The sequence below is a fragment of the Teleopsis dalmanni genome, chromosome 2 (assembly GCF_002237135.1).
Source record: "Teleopsis dalmanni isolate 2A chromosome 2, ASM223713v2, whole genome shotgun sequence".
Taxonomy (NCBI): domain Eukaryota; kingdom Metazoa; phylum Arthropoda; class Insecta; order Diptera; family Diopsidae; genus Teleopsis; species Teleopsis dalmanni.
Window position 1 is genome coordinate 32,976,162 of NC_051847.1, and position 15,811 is coordinate 32,991,972.

At 26.2% G+C, this 15,811-nt stretch overlaps 1 long non-coding RNA gene and 1 pseudogene across 1 annotated transcript; both read right to left on the reverse strand.

Moving 5' to 3' along the window:
• Window positions 1-2,484: 2,484 nt before the first annotated feature.
• LOC119678888 lies at window positions 2,485-2,860 on the reverse strand. The gene is made up of 3 exons (XR_005252372.1): window positions 2,824-2,860; window positions 2,581-2,708; window positions 2,485-2,519 (listed from the first exon to the last, which is right to left on the reverse strand). It is a non-coding gene; the product is annotated as an uncharacterized LOC119678888 (long non-coding RNA).
• Window positions 2,861-9,426: 6,566 nt separating this feature from the next.
• On the reverse strand, window positions 9,427-13,399 carry LOC119684020 (annotated as a pseudogene).
• Between the last annotated feature and the right edge of the window lie 2,412 nt (window positions 13,400-15,811).

Sequence of the window (15,811 nt, forward strand, 5' to 3'; positions counted from 1 at the left end):
CGAAAATATATTACGGTTGAGTAGATTCTTTGGGCGTTCAATTTTTCTTCTAGTCCGATTCATGTTAAATTTCTTTATTTACAGTTACGTTTGATTATGATAAACCAAAAATGTAGTAATAAATTCGAAGTTCAAGAAATGAAGATAACCGACACGAGCACCACTCAATATGATAAATGCAACAAAAATTTTTTAAATCGTAAATAACAGCAAATAGCAATGCAAAAAATTTACAATATTTTTTCAATGTTACAACAAAACTTTATAGACAATGTACGGTAAAATTACGCGTACTCGTTCTCGTATTCGTACAACAGAAATTATTTTCAAATAATTCCTTATGCAAATCATGCAAAATTGTTATATTATTCTGTTTAATGAATTATTATTATTTAGACATATTGAATTAAGAGAATGTTTTTATTTAATTTGTATGTTTCGTATTTTTTTTCATAGTAATGAAATATTTTTATTGTGATCAGAATAAAAAAAACACTAAACAAAATAGATAATAAAAAAAATAATTACTAAAGCTTTTACGCACGTGTGCAAATGTAAACAAAAGAAACTTTTAATAGATGTTAATGATTGGGTTTAATAAAACTAAAAACTTTTTTTAAATGTAATATGCTCTTTAAACATTCTGCACATATTTAAGTATTTTAAGAAATGTGACAACATTGCATTTATGATGAAATCCATCAAATTATGTTTGTGTATGTTTATGAGAGAACAAATAGTAGAATGAATAAAAATTACCCAGCGGCACCATTATGCCAGCGCTGAAAAAGTAAGCGAGGAGGTAATAGCTCTTCGTTTTTATTTTTCTTTGTTTTCGACATTTGTGTTCGACATAGGCAATTTCGGGGTTGAAATTATAAAAGAATGAAGAAGAAAAGCATATGAGAGTATTAAGAATTTCTTGTTTTGCCTACATTGTATACATTTAGTCTGCTTTTGATTTTAGTGAAGTGCGTGCAGTGAACAATTTTTAATTTTTAAAATCAAAATAAAATCAAAAATATAAATAAAATATAATTTGTAATTTAACATAAACTCACTGTAAGTATATGCAAAATTAAGTAAATATATTTAAAATGATAATTATAATTTTTGTTTTATATTATATAGATGCATACTGTAAGACATTATAAATGTTTGGTGAAAAAGAAAAAGGAGGAATTTTTATCGTTTAAAAAAGAAGGTATAAATGAAACAGGGAATTTTAATCGTGCATTTATTAAAATATTTTATTCTTTTATAGAAAATGATTTTCAAAATTTTGGTACGAAAACAACACCTTCCTGCAGTACAGCTGAACATATTAATGGTGATATTAATAAGTTAATATTTAAATAAATTAATATGAAAATATGTTAACAATTTAATATGTAAATGAGATAATATTTAAATAAATTAACATGTAAATAATTATATATAAATAATTTAAAATGTAAATAAGTTAATATGATATATAAATAAATTATATATTTCTATGTAAATATTAATATTTTGATTTTATAAAACATAAATATAAAATATAATTCATCCAAAAAAATTTTTAGTATTTTATTTAAAAATCAATAGCATAGGTAAAATTGAAAATTTAAGCGAACATATCAGCGCTGATATGCTGCATTACAAATTCGAAAAGGTAAGCTAACATGTCAGCGCTGATATGTTGCATTACAAATTCGAAAAAGTAAGCGAACATGTCAGCGCTGATATGTTGCATTACAAATACGAAAAGGTAATCGAACGATTCAGCGCTTGCCCGCAATGACATGCACGTGTTAAAGTAATTAGGAGTTTCCTTTGAATAATCAGCGCTAGGCATTACCATTCAGCGCTGAGGGAATCGATTCCCTCAGCGCTGAAAGTCCCGCTGGGGTGTTGTAAGTGTATTTTGCTTGTGTAACAAATACATTCAAACATTGCAGGGCATTTAAACATACCCAGCGGGACTTTCAGCGCTGAGGGAATCGATTCCCTCAGCGCTGAATGGTAATGCCTAGCGCTGATTATTCAAATGAAACTCCTAATTACTTTAACACGTGCATGTCATTGCGGGCAAGCGCTGAATCGTTCGATTACCTTTTCAAATTTGTAATGCAACATTTCAGCGCTGACATGCTCGCTTACCTTTTCGAATTTGTAATGCAACATATCAGCGCTGACATGTTCGCTTACTTTTTCGAATTTGTAATGGAACATATCAGCGCTGACATGTTAGCTTACCTTTTCGAATTTGTAATGCAACATATCAGCGCTGATATGTTCGCTTAAATTTTCAATTTTACCTATGCTATTAATTTTTAAATAAAATACTATAAATTTTTTTGAATAAATTATATTTTATATTTATGTTTTATAAAATTAAAATATTAATATTTACATAAAAAAATATAACATACTTATATATATGAATATTTTTCTGTGAAATTGTTACTAAAACCTTGAAGAGATTTCCAGACTCGACTCGATCACTTGTCCCGGCTTACCATCTGTACTTAAAGCATCTGTAAATACAAAAGTATGTTATTGTATACGCTAAAGTTAATTATGTACAATATACCATACCAAAAAGTGCTGCTGTCACATTCTCTAACTCTCTTAAGGACTTCTTGTCTTGGGTACCATTTTCCAAAATTCCACGAAATCTTTCGCGTAATTGGTTGTTTTTTAATAACGCGTCTCATTGATGCAGTCTATGTATAAATAACGTAATAGATGAAAAGAAATGTTTGAATTAATAAAATTGTTACATGTGAATATATTAATAAGTTGAAATTGAAAGTAAGAAACATATATAATTTAACTTACAACTACTTCAACGGCAGTGATTTCTTCATTAAATTGAATTAAATCCTCCTCAGTTTGAATTGTAAAATTTTCCAATTGAAACAGCTGACTACATTTTACCACTTGCTTTAGAATGACTTGTTCTTGACGCAGTAGCATCTACATAATACAAAACAAAAATTTCAATTATCATTTTAAATATATTTACTTAATTTTGCATATACTTACAGTGAGTTTATGATAAATTCACACATTATATTTTATTTATATTTTTAGATTTTATTTTGATTTTAAAAATTAAAAATTGTTTACTGCACGCACTTCACTAAAATCAAAAGCAGACTAAATGTATACAATGTAGGCAAAACAAGAAATTCTTAACTCATATGCTTTTCTTCTTCATACTTTTATAATTTCAACCCCGAAATTGCCTATGTCAAACACAAATGTCGAAAACAAAGAAAAATAAAAACGAAGAGCTATTACCTCCTCGCTTACTTTTTCAGCGCTGGCATAATGGTGCCGCTGGGACTTAGCACATCGCAAATTGAGAGGGAAACACATACCAAAAAACCATATGCTCATAATCGCATATAAAGTTTCGTACAAAAACATCAAGAAACCGAAACTGAAACGCACACTAAAACACCACGAAAATATGAAGAAAAAACGACTTCGGACGAAAGTTAGACTTCGTTTATATTCGTCACCAACGTCGTTGTTCCACCGCCGTCTTATTGATCGTTGAAAAAAGAAAACTGTTCGAATTTCACACTTTTTCAAAATTAATAAAAAATAAAAAAACAAAAAAAGTAAAAAAAAAATACTTTGCAGGAAAAATCAAAATGGCCGCAACACTTTATGTCGAAAAATATTCAATTTAAATAATTTTTAAAGAAAATTAACATATTTCTGTTAAGAATTTTATAAATTTAATCAAAAATTTATTTTCTATTATGGAAAGTTAGGCAGAAACTGACGCTAATAAAACATGCCCAAAAGTACTTATGTAACACAACTATTGATTGAAATTTATTTCACTAATACGAATTATTCATTTCAAATAAGGGAAATCCACTATTAAAGTTAAATTAATTATTAAAATTTTCCATTAAAAGTAAAATTTTTGTTCATTCTTAGCTAAATATGCTTTATGTTAAAAAAAACGTATACACACTTTTCGGAAAATTACTCCATTTTGAATTGATCCCCAGTAAATGTATTCAGTGTTTTTTTTTATTTTTTGCTTTTAATCAATTTCCAAAGATATTAACGTACACGAAACTTAAACATTAAACCAATATCACATTTTAAAGCAAAGCAATCATTATATATATGTTTAATTATACAATTTATCAACTTTGAATTAAAAAAAAAAATTTTTTTTTTTTTTTGCACAAAAACCCAACAACACGGAGCAATAAAAAATCATAATAACAAAATATACGGTGTGTAGAAAATGTGGATTGTGTTCATTGGACACCTAATGTTGGTATGCTTCAACGAAAGCTCTGAAATGTGTAAGAGCGAACTGCGACATCTTATAGAATTTATTATTTTTGCCATAAACAAAAATATATTAAATATTTCATATATATTTAATATATATGAAATATATTAAATATTAGAATATTAATATTAAATAAAATCGAATTATTAAAAATTATTAAACCAGTAAACATTAGAATATTGAAGTTCAAATATTAAAAATTAAATAATGATAGTACTCAATTAATTAAAATAAATTGATTAAAATTTCTTATATACCAGATATTCTTATACACAATATAACATGTATATATTTTATATTATAATTGAATATCGAACCTTGACCAACCATCTATTAAATAACAATTGAACTAAAAGAACTTAACTAATACATCGCAATTATAATCAAACAAAATTACGTATTTTAACGTTTTGTATATCAACCACAAAAAAGCAACATAAACCTAAATATCTAAATATTATAATCTCAAATTTTTAATTCATCAGATTCATAATAAAATATAAATCATTTCCAGATACAAGCAAAACTAAAAAATGGAAACAAAACAAACCAATCTTGCAATTTCATCAATCACAAACAAGGATGATTCAACAAATCCAATTCATACCACTAATCCTCCACCAATGCCAATGTTAAACTCATCACATCATCAGGATGCAGAAAATGAAATAATAACCATATGTGGTAAGTATCACAAATCCCAACATTATCAATATCAATATTCTATTACAAATCATAAAATATCTTTCATAAATTACTAAATAATAATAATCTCATTACAATATTATAAAATTAATTTATACATAATATCATTATAATATTCTTCACATTAAATATCAAAATAAGTCCTAATCTAGTTGGATATATATCCACAAAAATTCTAATGTTAATATGTATTCGAAGATCTATTACATATAAATCATACATATACATCTACCAATATCTATACTCATCATAAAATTAATTTAATCCATACTATTTTATAATATATTCTATCAATCGCATGAACTAAATAATTAATAAAAATGTGTTTAAATAATAGAAAAATAATAATACACCTTATTAAAATCAATATTTCCAGATTCAGACACATCTATATTCCAACTGCATGACACAACCTCAGCATCATATCATCCCCTAAATGCTTCCATTGACAATACCTCAATCAACACAAACAAACGTAAAAAACTCAACCAATCAACAATCGACACACAAACAAGAACCATAGATGCACCACAAACAAATTTATCATCAAACAAAGCATATTAGAAAAAAATTATTCAGGTATATTATCGCATAATTATAAGAATACCTTATTCATCAACAATAACAATATTTCTTATTATACATCAGATGATTCATCTACCCTATCTAACCTAACAAATAATATAAATACTCAGGTGGCAAACGTCTTAAAACCACCAATACTTTCATCTACCAAAACAAAAATTAATATTTCTTTTCTATTCATTATGTATGTAACTGAGAAAAATGTTAATTTTATTGATAACTGAATGTGTAAAAAACTGTGTGATTGGTAATGACTCTGTTGACCGTAGCGTGTAATTAATTAGTGAGAAACATTAAAACAACAAATTCGTTACTAATTAAAATTCAAATACAGTAGCTTTATACGCTGTCACCGAAAATGTCGCTTTGGACAGACAGCAAGACAGACACACAACCTTTTTAAGAAATTTGAATTACAAATACTTTAAGGCGAAGATTTTAATTAATTAATTGGACACACTTTTCGATATGCCAAAAACGACGCATACTAAGTGGCTTTTTGCTCTTGATACACTGAATACTTCCCACACTGTTTTTGGTTAGACCAATATGCAGCGCGGTACCGGCCAGATTGAGCATTTAAGTCTCACTGACAAAAGAGTAAAAGACTTCTTAAAGTAACCGCAACATCTTAAGCATAAAATATGTAGTAATTCTATTTAAGCGCAGTGTAAACTTAGCAGCGGGAAACAAATTAAAATTAATAAATTAATTTTTTAATTTAAATATGAACAAAGTATGAGTATATATATTACGAGTTTGTAGAACGCATAAAGTAGTTGTTTTACAACTTCAATAATTACAATATCAGGTCATAATCATAAAATCTATATAAATGTATTTTTAAATTTTAAAAATAATGTATACTTCGATCATTAATTATTATTTAATAAGTCTTTTCGTTAAATAAGATTAATACAATTCAAAAAAATAATCATAAGTAGTAATCATAAATAAAATATTATTAAAAAAAAAGTCAAAATTATTAAAGCAATTTTTCTATTTCTTACAATATGTTAAAATTTTTATTTCTTAAAGTGAGTTTAAACGATCAGATTGGTTTTTTTTTCACCCTATTGCAAAATTAGACCAACCTTGGTCAAAATTTTCGACAGAAAGGAAGTACATTTTTGCCACTGAACAATAAATTAACACAACACAAGTGCAAAATAAGATTTAATGAAATAAATAACACTTACTTTGTGCTCAATGATCGTTTGTTGGTTCGCAATGGTCGTTTGCGGGTTGGTTTTGGCAAAATCTTGCGTTCTCCTATCACTACAACATGCTTTCCAGAGAACTTTTTTTTCAAGTTCACGCACCAAAATTGGCTGGCGATAATAAAAAAAATCTCAAATAATATAAAACGAGATTTCGGGAGTGCACAAAATTTTTTTATGTGTGAAAATTTTGCTCAAAAAATCCACAGTAAACTCGTAACAAATGCAGAAATAAAAAGTATGCGACGCGAGTGCTAAAAAATCTACAGTAAACTCACGCTAATGTCGGAAACAAAAAAGTACGCGACGTGAGTGTAAAAATTAATAAAAATTCCTGCAATACATAACACCCGATAACAAAGGTGTTTGCAGCGAATTTTAATTATCAAGTATCCCAAAAAAAGGGAGAAAAGTGACATAAAAATTAAAAATCTTAAAAGTAAATTAAAATTAACAATCAAATTGTGAATTTGTGTTGGAACATAAAAATATGTATAAATAAAAATATACAATAACTACATTAAAGTACTTCATGTACAAGTTGTATTTCAAAACATAAAATAAATTAAAAGACAAATATTCCGGTACACAAAGTGGTACAAAGTTTTTTAAAAAAAGAAATATTTTTAAAAAAAGTGCAAACATATTTACAAAACCTTGCTATAATTAAATTAAAATAAAAAAAACCGGGTACGTTGGATTAAGAAGGTAAACAAAAATATTACGTAAACAAGTATTAAACAAATGTAAATTAATTCTTACAAATTGTATAACAAAACAAATGAACAAGAAATAAAAAATAAATTAATGTAGTTTAAAAATTGTATTACTTTTAACCGAAAAACCGGAGAACCGGAAATCCGTATTATTATCATCGAATATATAATTAATATAAAAAAAATCTAAACCGAAACGCAAACGATTTCTTATAAATTGACAGCAGAGCTCAATGTTTAGCACAAAAAGCTACTGTAATAACACCTAACCGGTGTATAATCATAGAAATAAAAACTTGTTTACAAATTTTTGAATGTATAAAATAACTTCTTAGTCCCGTCAACCAAATAAAAGCCAAATAGTATTTAAAATAAATGAAAATTTTTAAAATTATACTAAAACAAATCTTATAAAATTAAAAATTGCTGAAAAATATAATGCATGCGTATTTTTTAACAAACAAATTTTACAAAATTATATGCTAAAATCAAAATGTACTAAATGTACAATATATAAGAAAAAAAAAGTACATAATTATTTCAAAATCATAGTTTTATAATGTACATAAAAAAAATACAATATATACAACAAACAAAAATATGCCTACAGAAATTAATTAACGATTTGATTTACTGCATTATTCACGCTTTTACTAACAAATTAAAGGTGGTGGTGTGTGTGCTTGTTGTTTTTTTCTAAATGAGTATTATTACATATTACTATCTAAAACAAAAACTTTTTGACTAATGTAATAATATATTTTAGGCGTATTATACATATTTTTTTAATAATATTTTATGGAACAATTTTAACACACAACACTTTAAGCTTTAAAAATTTTACACATAGAAAATGTCTTGAGACTCTCTAATAAATCTATGGAGCAACAAGAATGGGAACAATACTGTTCTGTTGCTTTAACAATTTAATTGTGAAAAAAAACCCTATTTTGTTTAATAACAACAGATTTATAAAAAAATATATGAAAAATGCCTAACTATATATAATAAACTATAATTTTCACAATATTTAGAATTTAATTATTTTTAATATGAATTAATGTCTCTAATATCGTAGACCGATTTTTTTTTGTTTGTTTTTAATTTTTAATTTTTAGTTTTTAGTTTTTTTTTTTTTGTGTAAATGAAAAGTAAAAAAATATTGGCAAGTAAATATATATATACAAACGAAATTTATGATTTTAGATATTATGATGAGAATCAGCAGTAAAATACAAAAATTCAATAATGTGAATGGCATGTGTAATATATATGTGTGTGTATGTGATGAACAATTTAATATATCTAATTTATTTATTTATTTATTGTCTAGTAGGAAGCAGTGTTAAGAAAAACCAAATCAGCACAAAAATTAGATTCGCTTTAATTTATATAGTAGAGTTTTTCAAAGAAGAAAAGACAAGTAAGTTTTTTTATTTTAAACACAACAAAAAATATTTTACAAAAATCTACATAATAATATTAACACAAAAACAACTAATTTGGAAAATAATTTTAGATTTTATAAATAAAAGCACAGCTTGTCTTTTCTTGTTTAAATATATGTTTGCTTGTTTTTTTTCTTGTAGTTTAAATAAATTCTCTTCTTTAATAACATAAGATACTAATTATGTAAAGCTTTTTGAGCACGACATATAAAATTCTTTCAGATATTCTATTTAGCAATATATTGTAAATATTAAGGCGATTTTTTAAACTATTAAATTTTTATAATGCGTTACATGAAAAATATTTACTTCTTTAGTAAATTTTTTATATAAGTTTCTGGCTAACTTAACTATGTTAATCTTCAAGTATATTAATTCTAACGTTGTTCAAAATTACAGATCTTATTAAAAAAAAGTCCTGATATCTATAACTAACTATATATTTTATTTGTCGTGCTCGGAGCCTTTGTTCTTCTTCTTTGAATGTTTCGTATTTAGAACTTACCTTGTGGGTCCCGTTGCTGTGCATCTTGTGTTGTCAGTAACAATTCATCCTGAGATCTATCATGTTGCCAGGGTGCGTAGCCTAAAAGAAGAAACGCGTGTTTAAAAATTTTGAAATGAACATATATCCTTAGAAATATGTATTACAATAAAATTTCAAGTCATTAAACTACAATTTACTTGTGGCATTTTATATTATACGCAAGGCTTAAATAATTTAAATTACATTTCATTTATTTAGATTTTTGAAAAATCATTGATTAATTGTTCAAGTATATAACTAACTTATTAAATTATTTGTTAAAATTATATTTTATGTTCACTTATATTTCGATTACATTCTATGGTCTTTCTTCAGGATACTGATAGATTATAATATAATCAAGGTACTGTACTGATTAGACTACAGTCAAAAATTAGTGAAAACAAAATATATTTTTTTTATAATTTAAAAATTGTGCATTATTTAAACAATTAACAAATTAAGCTCGTCATTAAAACAATAAATTTAATTTTGTTGTAATATAAAATATAACGAAAGAAACTTGTTTTAAATAAAAAAGTTAAAACAATAAATTACAACTACAACAAATTTTATATTTAATTTTAAGACTTTTTGTAGAATGTTTGGGTAATTTTTTATAGTGACTTAAAAATTTTACTACATAAAATGCAATTATTTACCTTGACTAGATCCTTCTCCTCCTTGACTTGTACCAGCATTATGATCTAAATCATCCATACCCATTTCTTCATCATTGACCTGAGGTTGCTCCTGTAGCACCTACACTCATTCCTGTCGATAATGCTGTTGATGATGTCGGAATTTGTGCCGCAGCTGCTGTTATAGCGCCAGCACCAGCTAATTTTGCAGGCTGCTGAAGTAATTCGGATTGATTAGATTGCATTTGAGAGGAGTTTGAGTTGTCATGAATATCTGCAAATGAAATAAATAAATATTAGGTTAACATTCATATTAACATTATTTAGTCATTTAAGTAAAATTGATTTTTTTTTATATAATATACATACCAGTCATGGCATTTTCAATGCTCCTGCGCCGAACTTTTCGTCGACGTCTTGATGGACTAGAAGAACCTTCACGTGATGCAGACAAATCTTGTGAATCCATACCTGATTGTCCAACACGTGCACGTTTGGTTTGTTCTAATGTATAACCAGAACTTAATTTGCTTGAACCACCACCGACACTACCAGGTATGTTTAAACCCCGATGATGTTCAGGCTTCGGTGCACCAGTGCGATTATCGGATAAACCTTTAATTTGCAATGACTCAGCAGCTTTTAATAAAGCCGCTAATTGATCTTGCGAAATATTTACTTCGCCACGATACATATAGTCCATCATTGCGGTCAACTCCTGATACTTAACATCTTTCAAAATTAGAATAGGATGTTTATCATATTGTTGTTGAAGTAAGGTCTAAAAAAAATTCATAATGATTAATTAAATATATGCATAGATGTTATTTGTTTATTATTTATTTAATACTTACTGCAAAATATGGACTACATGCTGATAAAACAATTTTGTGTGCAAATTCCTGCAATACATAACATAAATATGTTGTTAAAATATTGTAACAAAAATAGTAATAAATAAATATTACTTTCAACTTGCACAAATAATATTAAAAGTTAAATACATTATTTTTATTCTTATTATTTCAAAGAAGAAAAGACAAGTAAGTTTTTTTATTTTAAACACAACAAAAAATATTTTACAAAAATCTACATAATAATATTAACACAAAAACAACTAATTTGAAAAATAATTTTAGATTTTATAAATAAAAGCACAGCTTGTCTTTTCTTGTTTAAATATATGTTTGCTTGTTTTTTTTCTTGTAGTTTAAATAAATTCTCTTCTTTAATAACATAAGATACTAATTATGTAAAGCTTTTTGAGCACGACATATAAAATTCTTTCAGATATTCTATTTAGCAATATATTGTAAATATTAAGGCGATTTTTTAAACTATTAAATTTTTATAATGCGTTACATGAAAAATATTTACTTCTTTAGTAAATTTTTTATATAAGTTTCTGGCTAACTTAACTATGTTAATCTTCAAGTATATTAATTCTAACGTTGTTCAAAATTACAGATCTTATTAAAAAAAAGTCCTGATATCTATAACTAACTATATATTTTATTTGTAGTGCTCGGAGCCTTTGTTCTTCTTCTTTGAATGTTTCGTATTTAGAACTTACCTTGTGGGTCCCGTTGCTGTGCATCTTGTGTTGTCAGTAACAATTCATCCTGAGATCTATCATGTTGCCAGGGTGCTAATTGATCTTGCGAAATATTTACTTCGCCACGATACATATAGTCCATCATTGCGGTCAACTCCTGATACTTAACATCTCTCAAAATTAGAATAGGATGTTTATCATATTGTTGTTGAAGTAAGGTCTAAAAAAAATTCATAATGATTAATTAAATATATGCATAGATGTTATTTGTTTATTATTTATTTAATACTTACTGCAAAATTAGACTACATGCTGATAAAACAACTTTGTGTGCTTTAAGAAATTTTCCTTCAGCAGCGATTGTACAATCCACAAGTGTCTGACTTGTCAAAAGATTGTCAAAGACACTGATCAGAGTGCTCTGATGGTTGTTCCATCGCAAACAAAACTGCTGATCGTCATCCATTTTGGACGAATGATAACGTCAACCTTTCTCTTATACAAGACGTTATAACACGTCTTCAATGTTTTAGCGGGAGTCCAAACTTAATGTTGTTTCTTTCTTGTTACTGCTTGTATCAAAATTCAGTGGGTGCTCTTCTAAGCAAAATAAGGATAGTGTAGAATGGGAAATGACAAGTTCTTTGTTTAGTTAAAGTGATACATCACTTGAGTTTCTTAATTTATTATTTGGTATTATCAAGTAACAATGTTGCCTAAAATGAGAAAAAAAAATTAAACAATTAATAACTATCAAATATAGTAGAATAAAAATATATATATAGTTATAGAGTTCAATTATTGATTCATTATTAAAATAGTAGATAATTTTTTGAAAATATTTTTAAACCAAGATTTTTTTGCATTTAAAATAAATTATCTGCAATTTGTATGACTTCTACGCTCAGGTAAGGGTAAGGTCAGCTCAATATGCTATTTATGAACAAAAAAAAAAAATAACTTCATCTACACAAAGAAATAATATTTTATATATTATTTATATTTTTAGCGAATTAATAGTAAGTAAAATAAATTGTCATTTTGATTAAACAGAAGTAAAAATGATCGCATATAATTCAACCACATTAATTTCAGCTCAATAAACAATCACAAATAACTAAATAGAAAAAGTACACTTTTCAATATAAAAAAAGGATATACGTTAAAGAAGTACGATTTACGAAGAAGACAACAAAAGCGACGAACAGTTAAAACCGCATAAAAAACAATATGAAAAACCGACAATATATAATCGAACGTACGTACGAAAGACAAGACGTCAAGCTTTCTTTAGCTATTTTACTTGAGTTTATTTCTTTTAAATATTTTTTTTATTTACTTATTTATTCAATTTTTTTTAAATTCTGTTTTTAATAAACTTAGGAAAGTTAAAAATTTACCGAAACGTCTTGTTAAACACTTCAACGACGACGACGACGACGACAACGACGACGATAACGACGACGACGACGACAATGAATCAACCAGGCAAAATTTGTAGCAGATGTTTACTTGTTTCTCCTTTACTTGCTTTTATTTTTTATATTTTTTGCTTTTTCTTAATACAACAATATTTTAACTTTATAATTTTTTAAATAAGATTGCACAGATTTTATTTTTTAAGACGTGACTTATTAATTATTATTTTATATATATATTTTAATTATCTTACATATATAGTATCGAATGTACGGTAAATTCGAACTTAACAGACTTTTCGAACAAAAAAAAAATCCCAGCACACGTCCACAATCGTAGCAAGTTAGAGGCAGACTGAAATATACGACTGCTTGTATCGGAGCAGAAGAGAAATATGAAATTTTTTTTGCACTACCGACAATAGAATTTAATGCGCTCTCATCGCTCTTTACACAGAATCTACACAATTTCACGCCCAACTCTTTCGGACAAAGATTTTATTTACAAACATATATACATACATGTGAACATATGTATATAAGCATACATATGTTTACTTGTGTATAAAGAAAGGTGATAAATTTTTGAAGATTATAAGCAAATAACATAAAAATATAAATTTGGAATATAAGAAAGATAAATTTTATTTGTACTATACAATATTATAACCTACTGTAATGTTGGCGATTACAAGGCAGGCATTTTACTACGTAAATTGTTTTTGTTCCAAAAATAATAACAAAAACAAATAAAACTAAGACGGAAGACAACGTTTGTTTTACATATGTATGTACATAAATAAGGTATAAATAACATTACACAAATAAATAACATAAAAACACAATAAACATATAAAACATACATTAAAATATTATATATTCAATAATTATTTAAAAATACAATAAATATATAAAAGAAACAATAAAAATATATTATTAATAAAATCCATCTTATTTAATGGATGACCCTGTGCGCTTCAAATCATGTTTGGTTTTGGTTTTTTCGTCTATGACTACAACCGTACGCACGCTATAACTGTAAACAGGACAAGAGAGGGAAGCAAGGGCTCAAGTAGGCAACTAACACGACGCCAATAATTAAATGCTTGAAAAATAAGAAGTAATAATTTCAAAGAATTTATGCACTGCATGTGCAGAAAAGCAATCAAATATTTTGTGAAAAATATACAAAAACAAAACCATGCATCATCTTCAGAAATATTGCCTCACATACTCTTTCATACAAAATCATTTAGAGAGTGCAATAGAATGAAGAATATAAGAACAATTTAGTTTTGATTATTTTTTTGTTACTAGCAAAAATTTGTTAAATTTGTAGTAACTATTTCTTTTGTTGGCGTGCATAAACAAATTTAAGGAAAATATTGCACACGCATTTTTTATGTTATGCAGTTATTTTTATTAAATTTCACTGCAATGCGAACAACAATTAGAAATTTGTTTTGTTAAATTTTTTTGTCACTCTGCTTGCGGGACTTTGTTTAAATCAAAAGATTATTTATTTATAAAAGTATAGAATACTTGTTTAAGCTCAATATGATTAGGTAGAGATCCCTAATTAGTACAATATATGAAATATTTATATTTCCTGAGTTACTTGAATGGAAAATATATATCTATGGTTAGAGATACTTGTCTTGATTCGTACTTAGTTGTTGTCACTTATATTCTTTTTATCCTTGTTAGCTTAATGTGGTGTTGTTATTTATATTGTTTTTTTGAATCAGATTGCTTATCCCCCATGTTTAATATAAACGGTTGATATAATACGAAGAGTCGCTAAAGGAGTTGTTAGGATGTCCAAATTCTACTTTATTTTTAATATTTTCTACATTTTCTTGAAACCGTTTACTAAATTTATAACATAAATAATGTAGTTATTGTTAATATTCTTGATAAACTAAGCATCGCAGTTACCTGATAGTGAGGCAGTATATAAAAAAGCACCCAACTCAATAAACAAGACGTCGCGCATATAATTTAAAAATTCTCATTACTTTTCGATTAAATGTCATATTGCACATATTAAATTTTTTTAATATAAGTTGTAAAAGAAGAATTAAAATGAAAAGAACAAACTTTTGAATTTTCAGCAATTCTCAAGCAAATTATAAAAAGTGATATTGCTTTTTTAAATCAGACAATTGTACTGATTAATTCTTTAATACAGAAGCTCTGTCGAAGATGGTAGACTTCCCTTACCTAGGGGAGTTTCAATTATATTATTATAAAGGACTCTCCTACCATTAACACATTATATATTAAACAAATAATATTACCAGTCAAAACTGGAATCGCACTGGCTTTATACTAAAACCACTTCTTAAAACATAAATATATATAATTTTACATTTTAGTGTTAATTATGATATATGACATATTTTGACTTATATCATTTATACAAAAGTAAAACTAAAAGTTCTACGTTAATTATTTAGAATTAACCACAATTAATTTTTAATTAAATTTAATGAATTCCGACAAAATTTGCTTATTTCTGTGAATAAGATCATTCATTCATCTATTCTTTAAAATCTAGATATTTACTGATATTACAAATTATTATCGATGCATTTATAAATAATTGAAGTAAAACTAATAAACTTTTATTGTCACTAAAATCGGCGCAATCAATTCTATAATTCAATATAACTGTAGTTATTT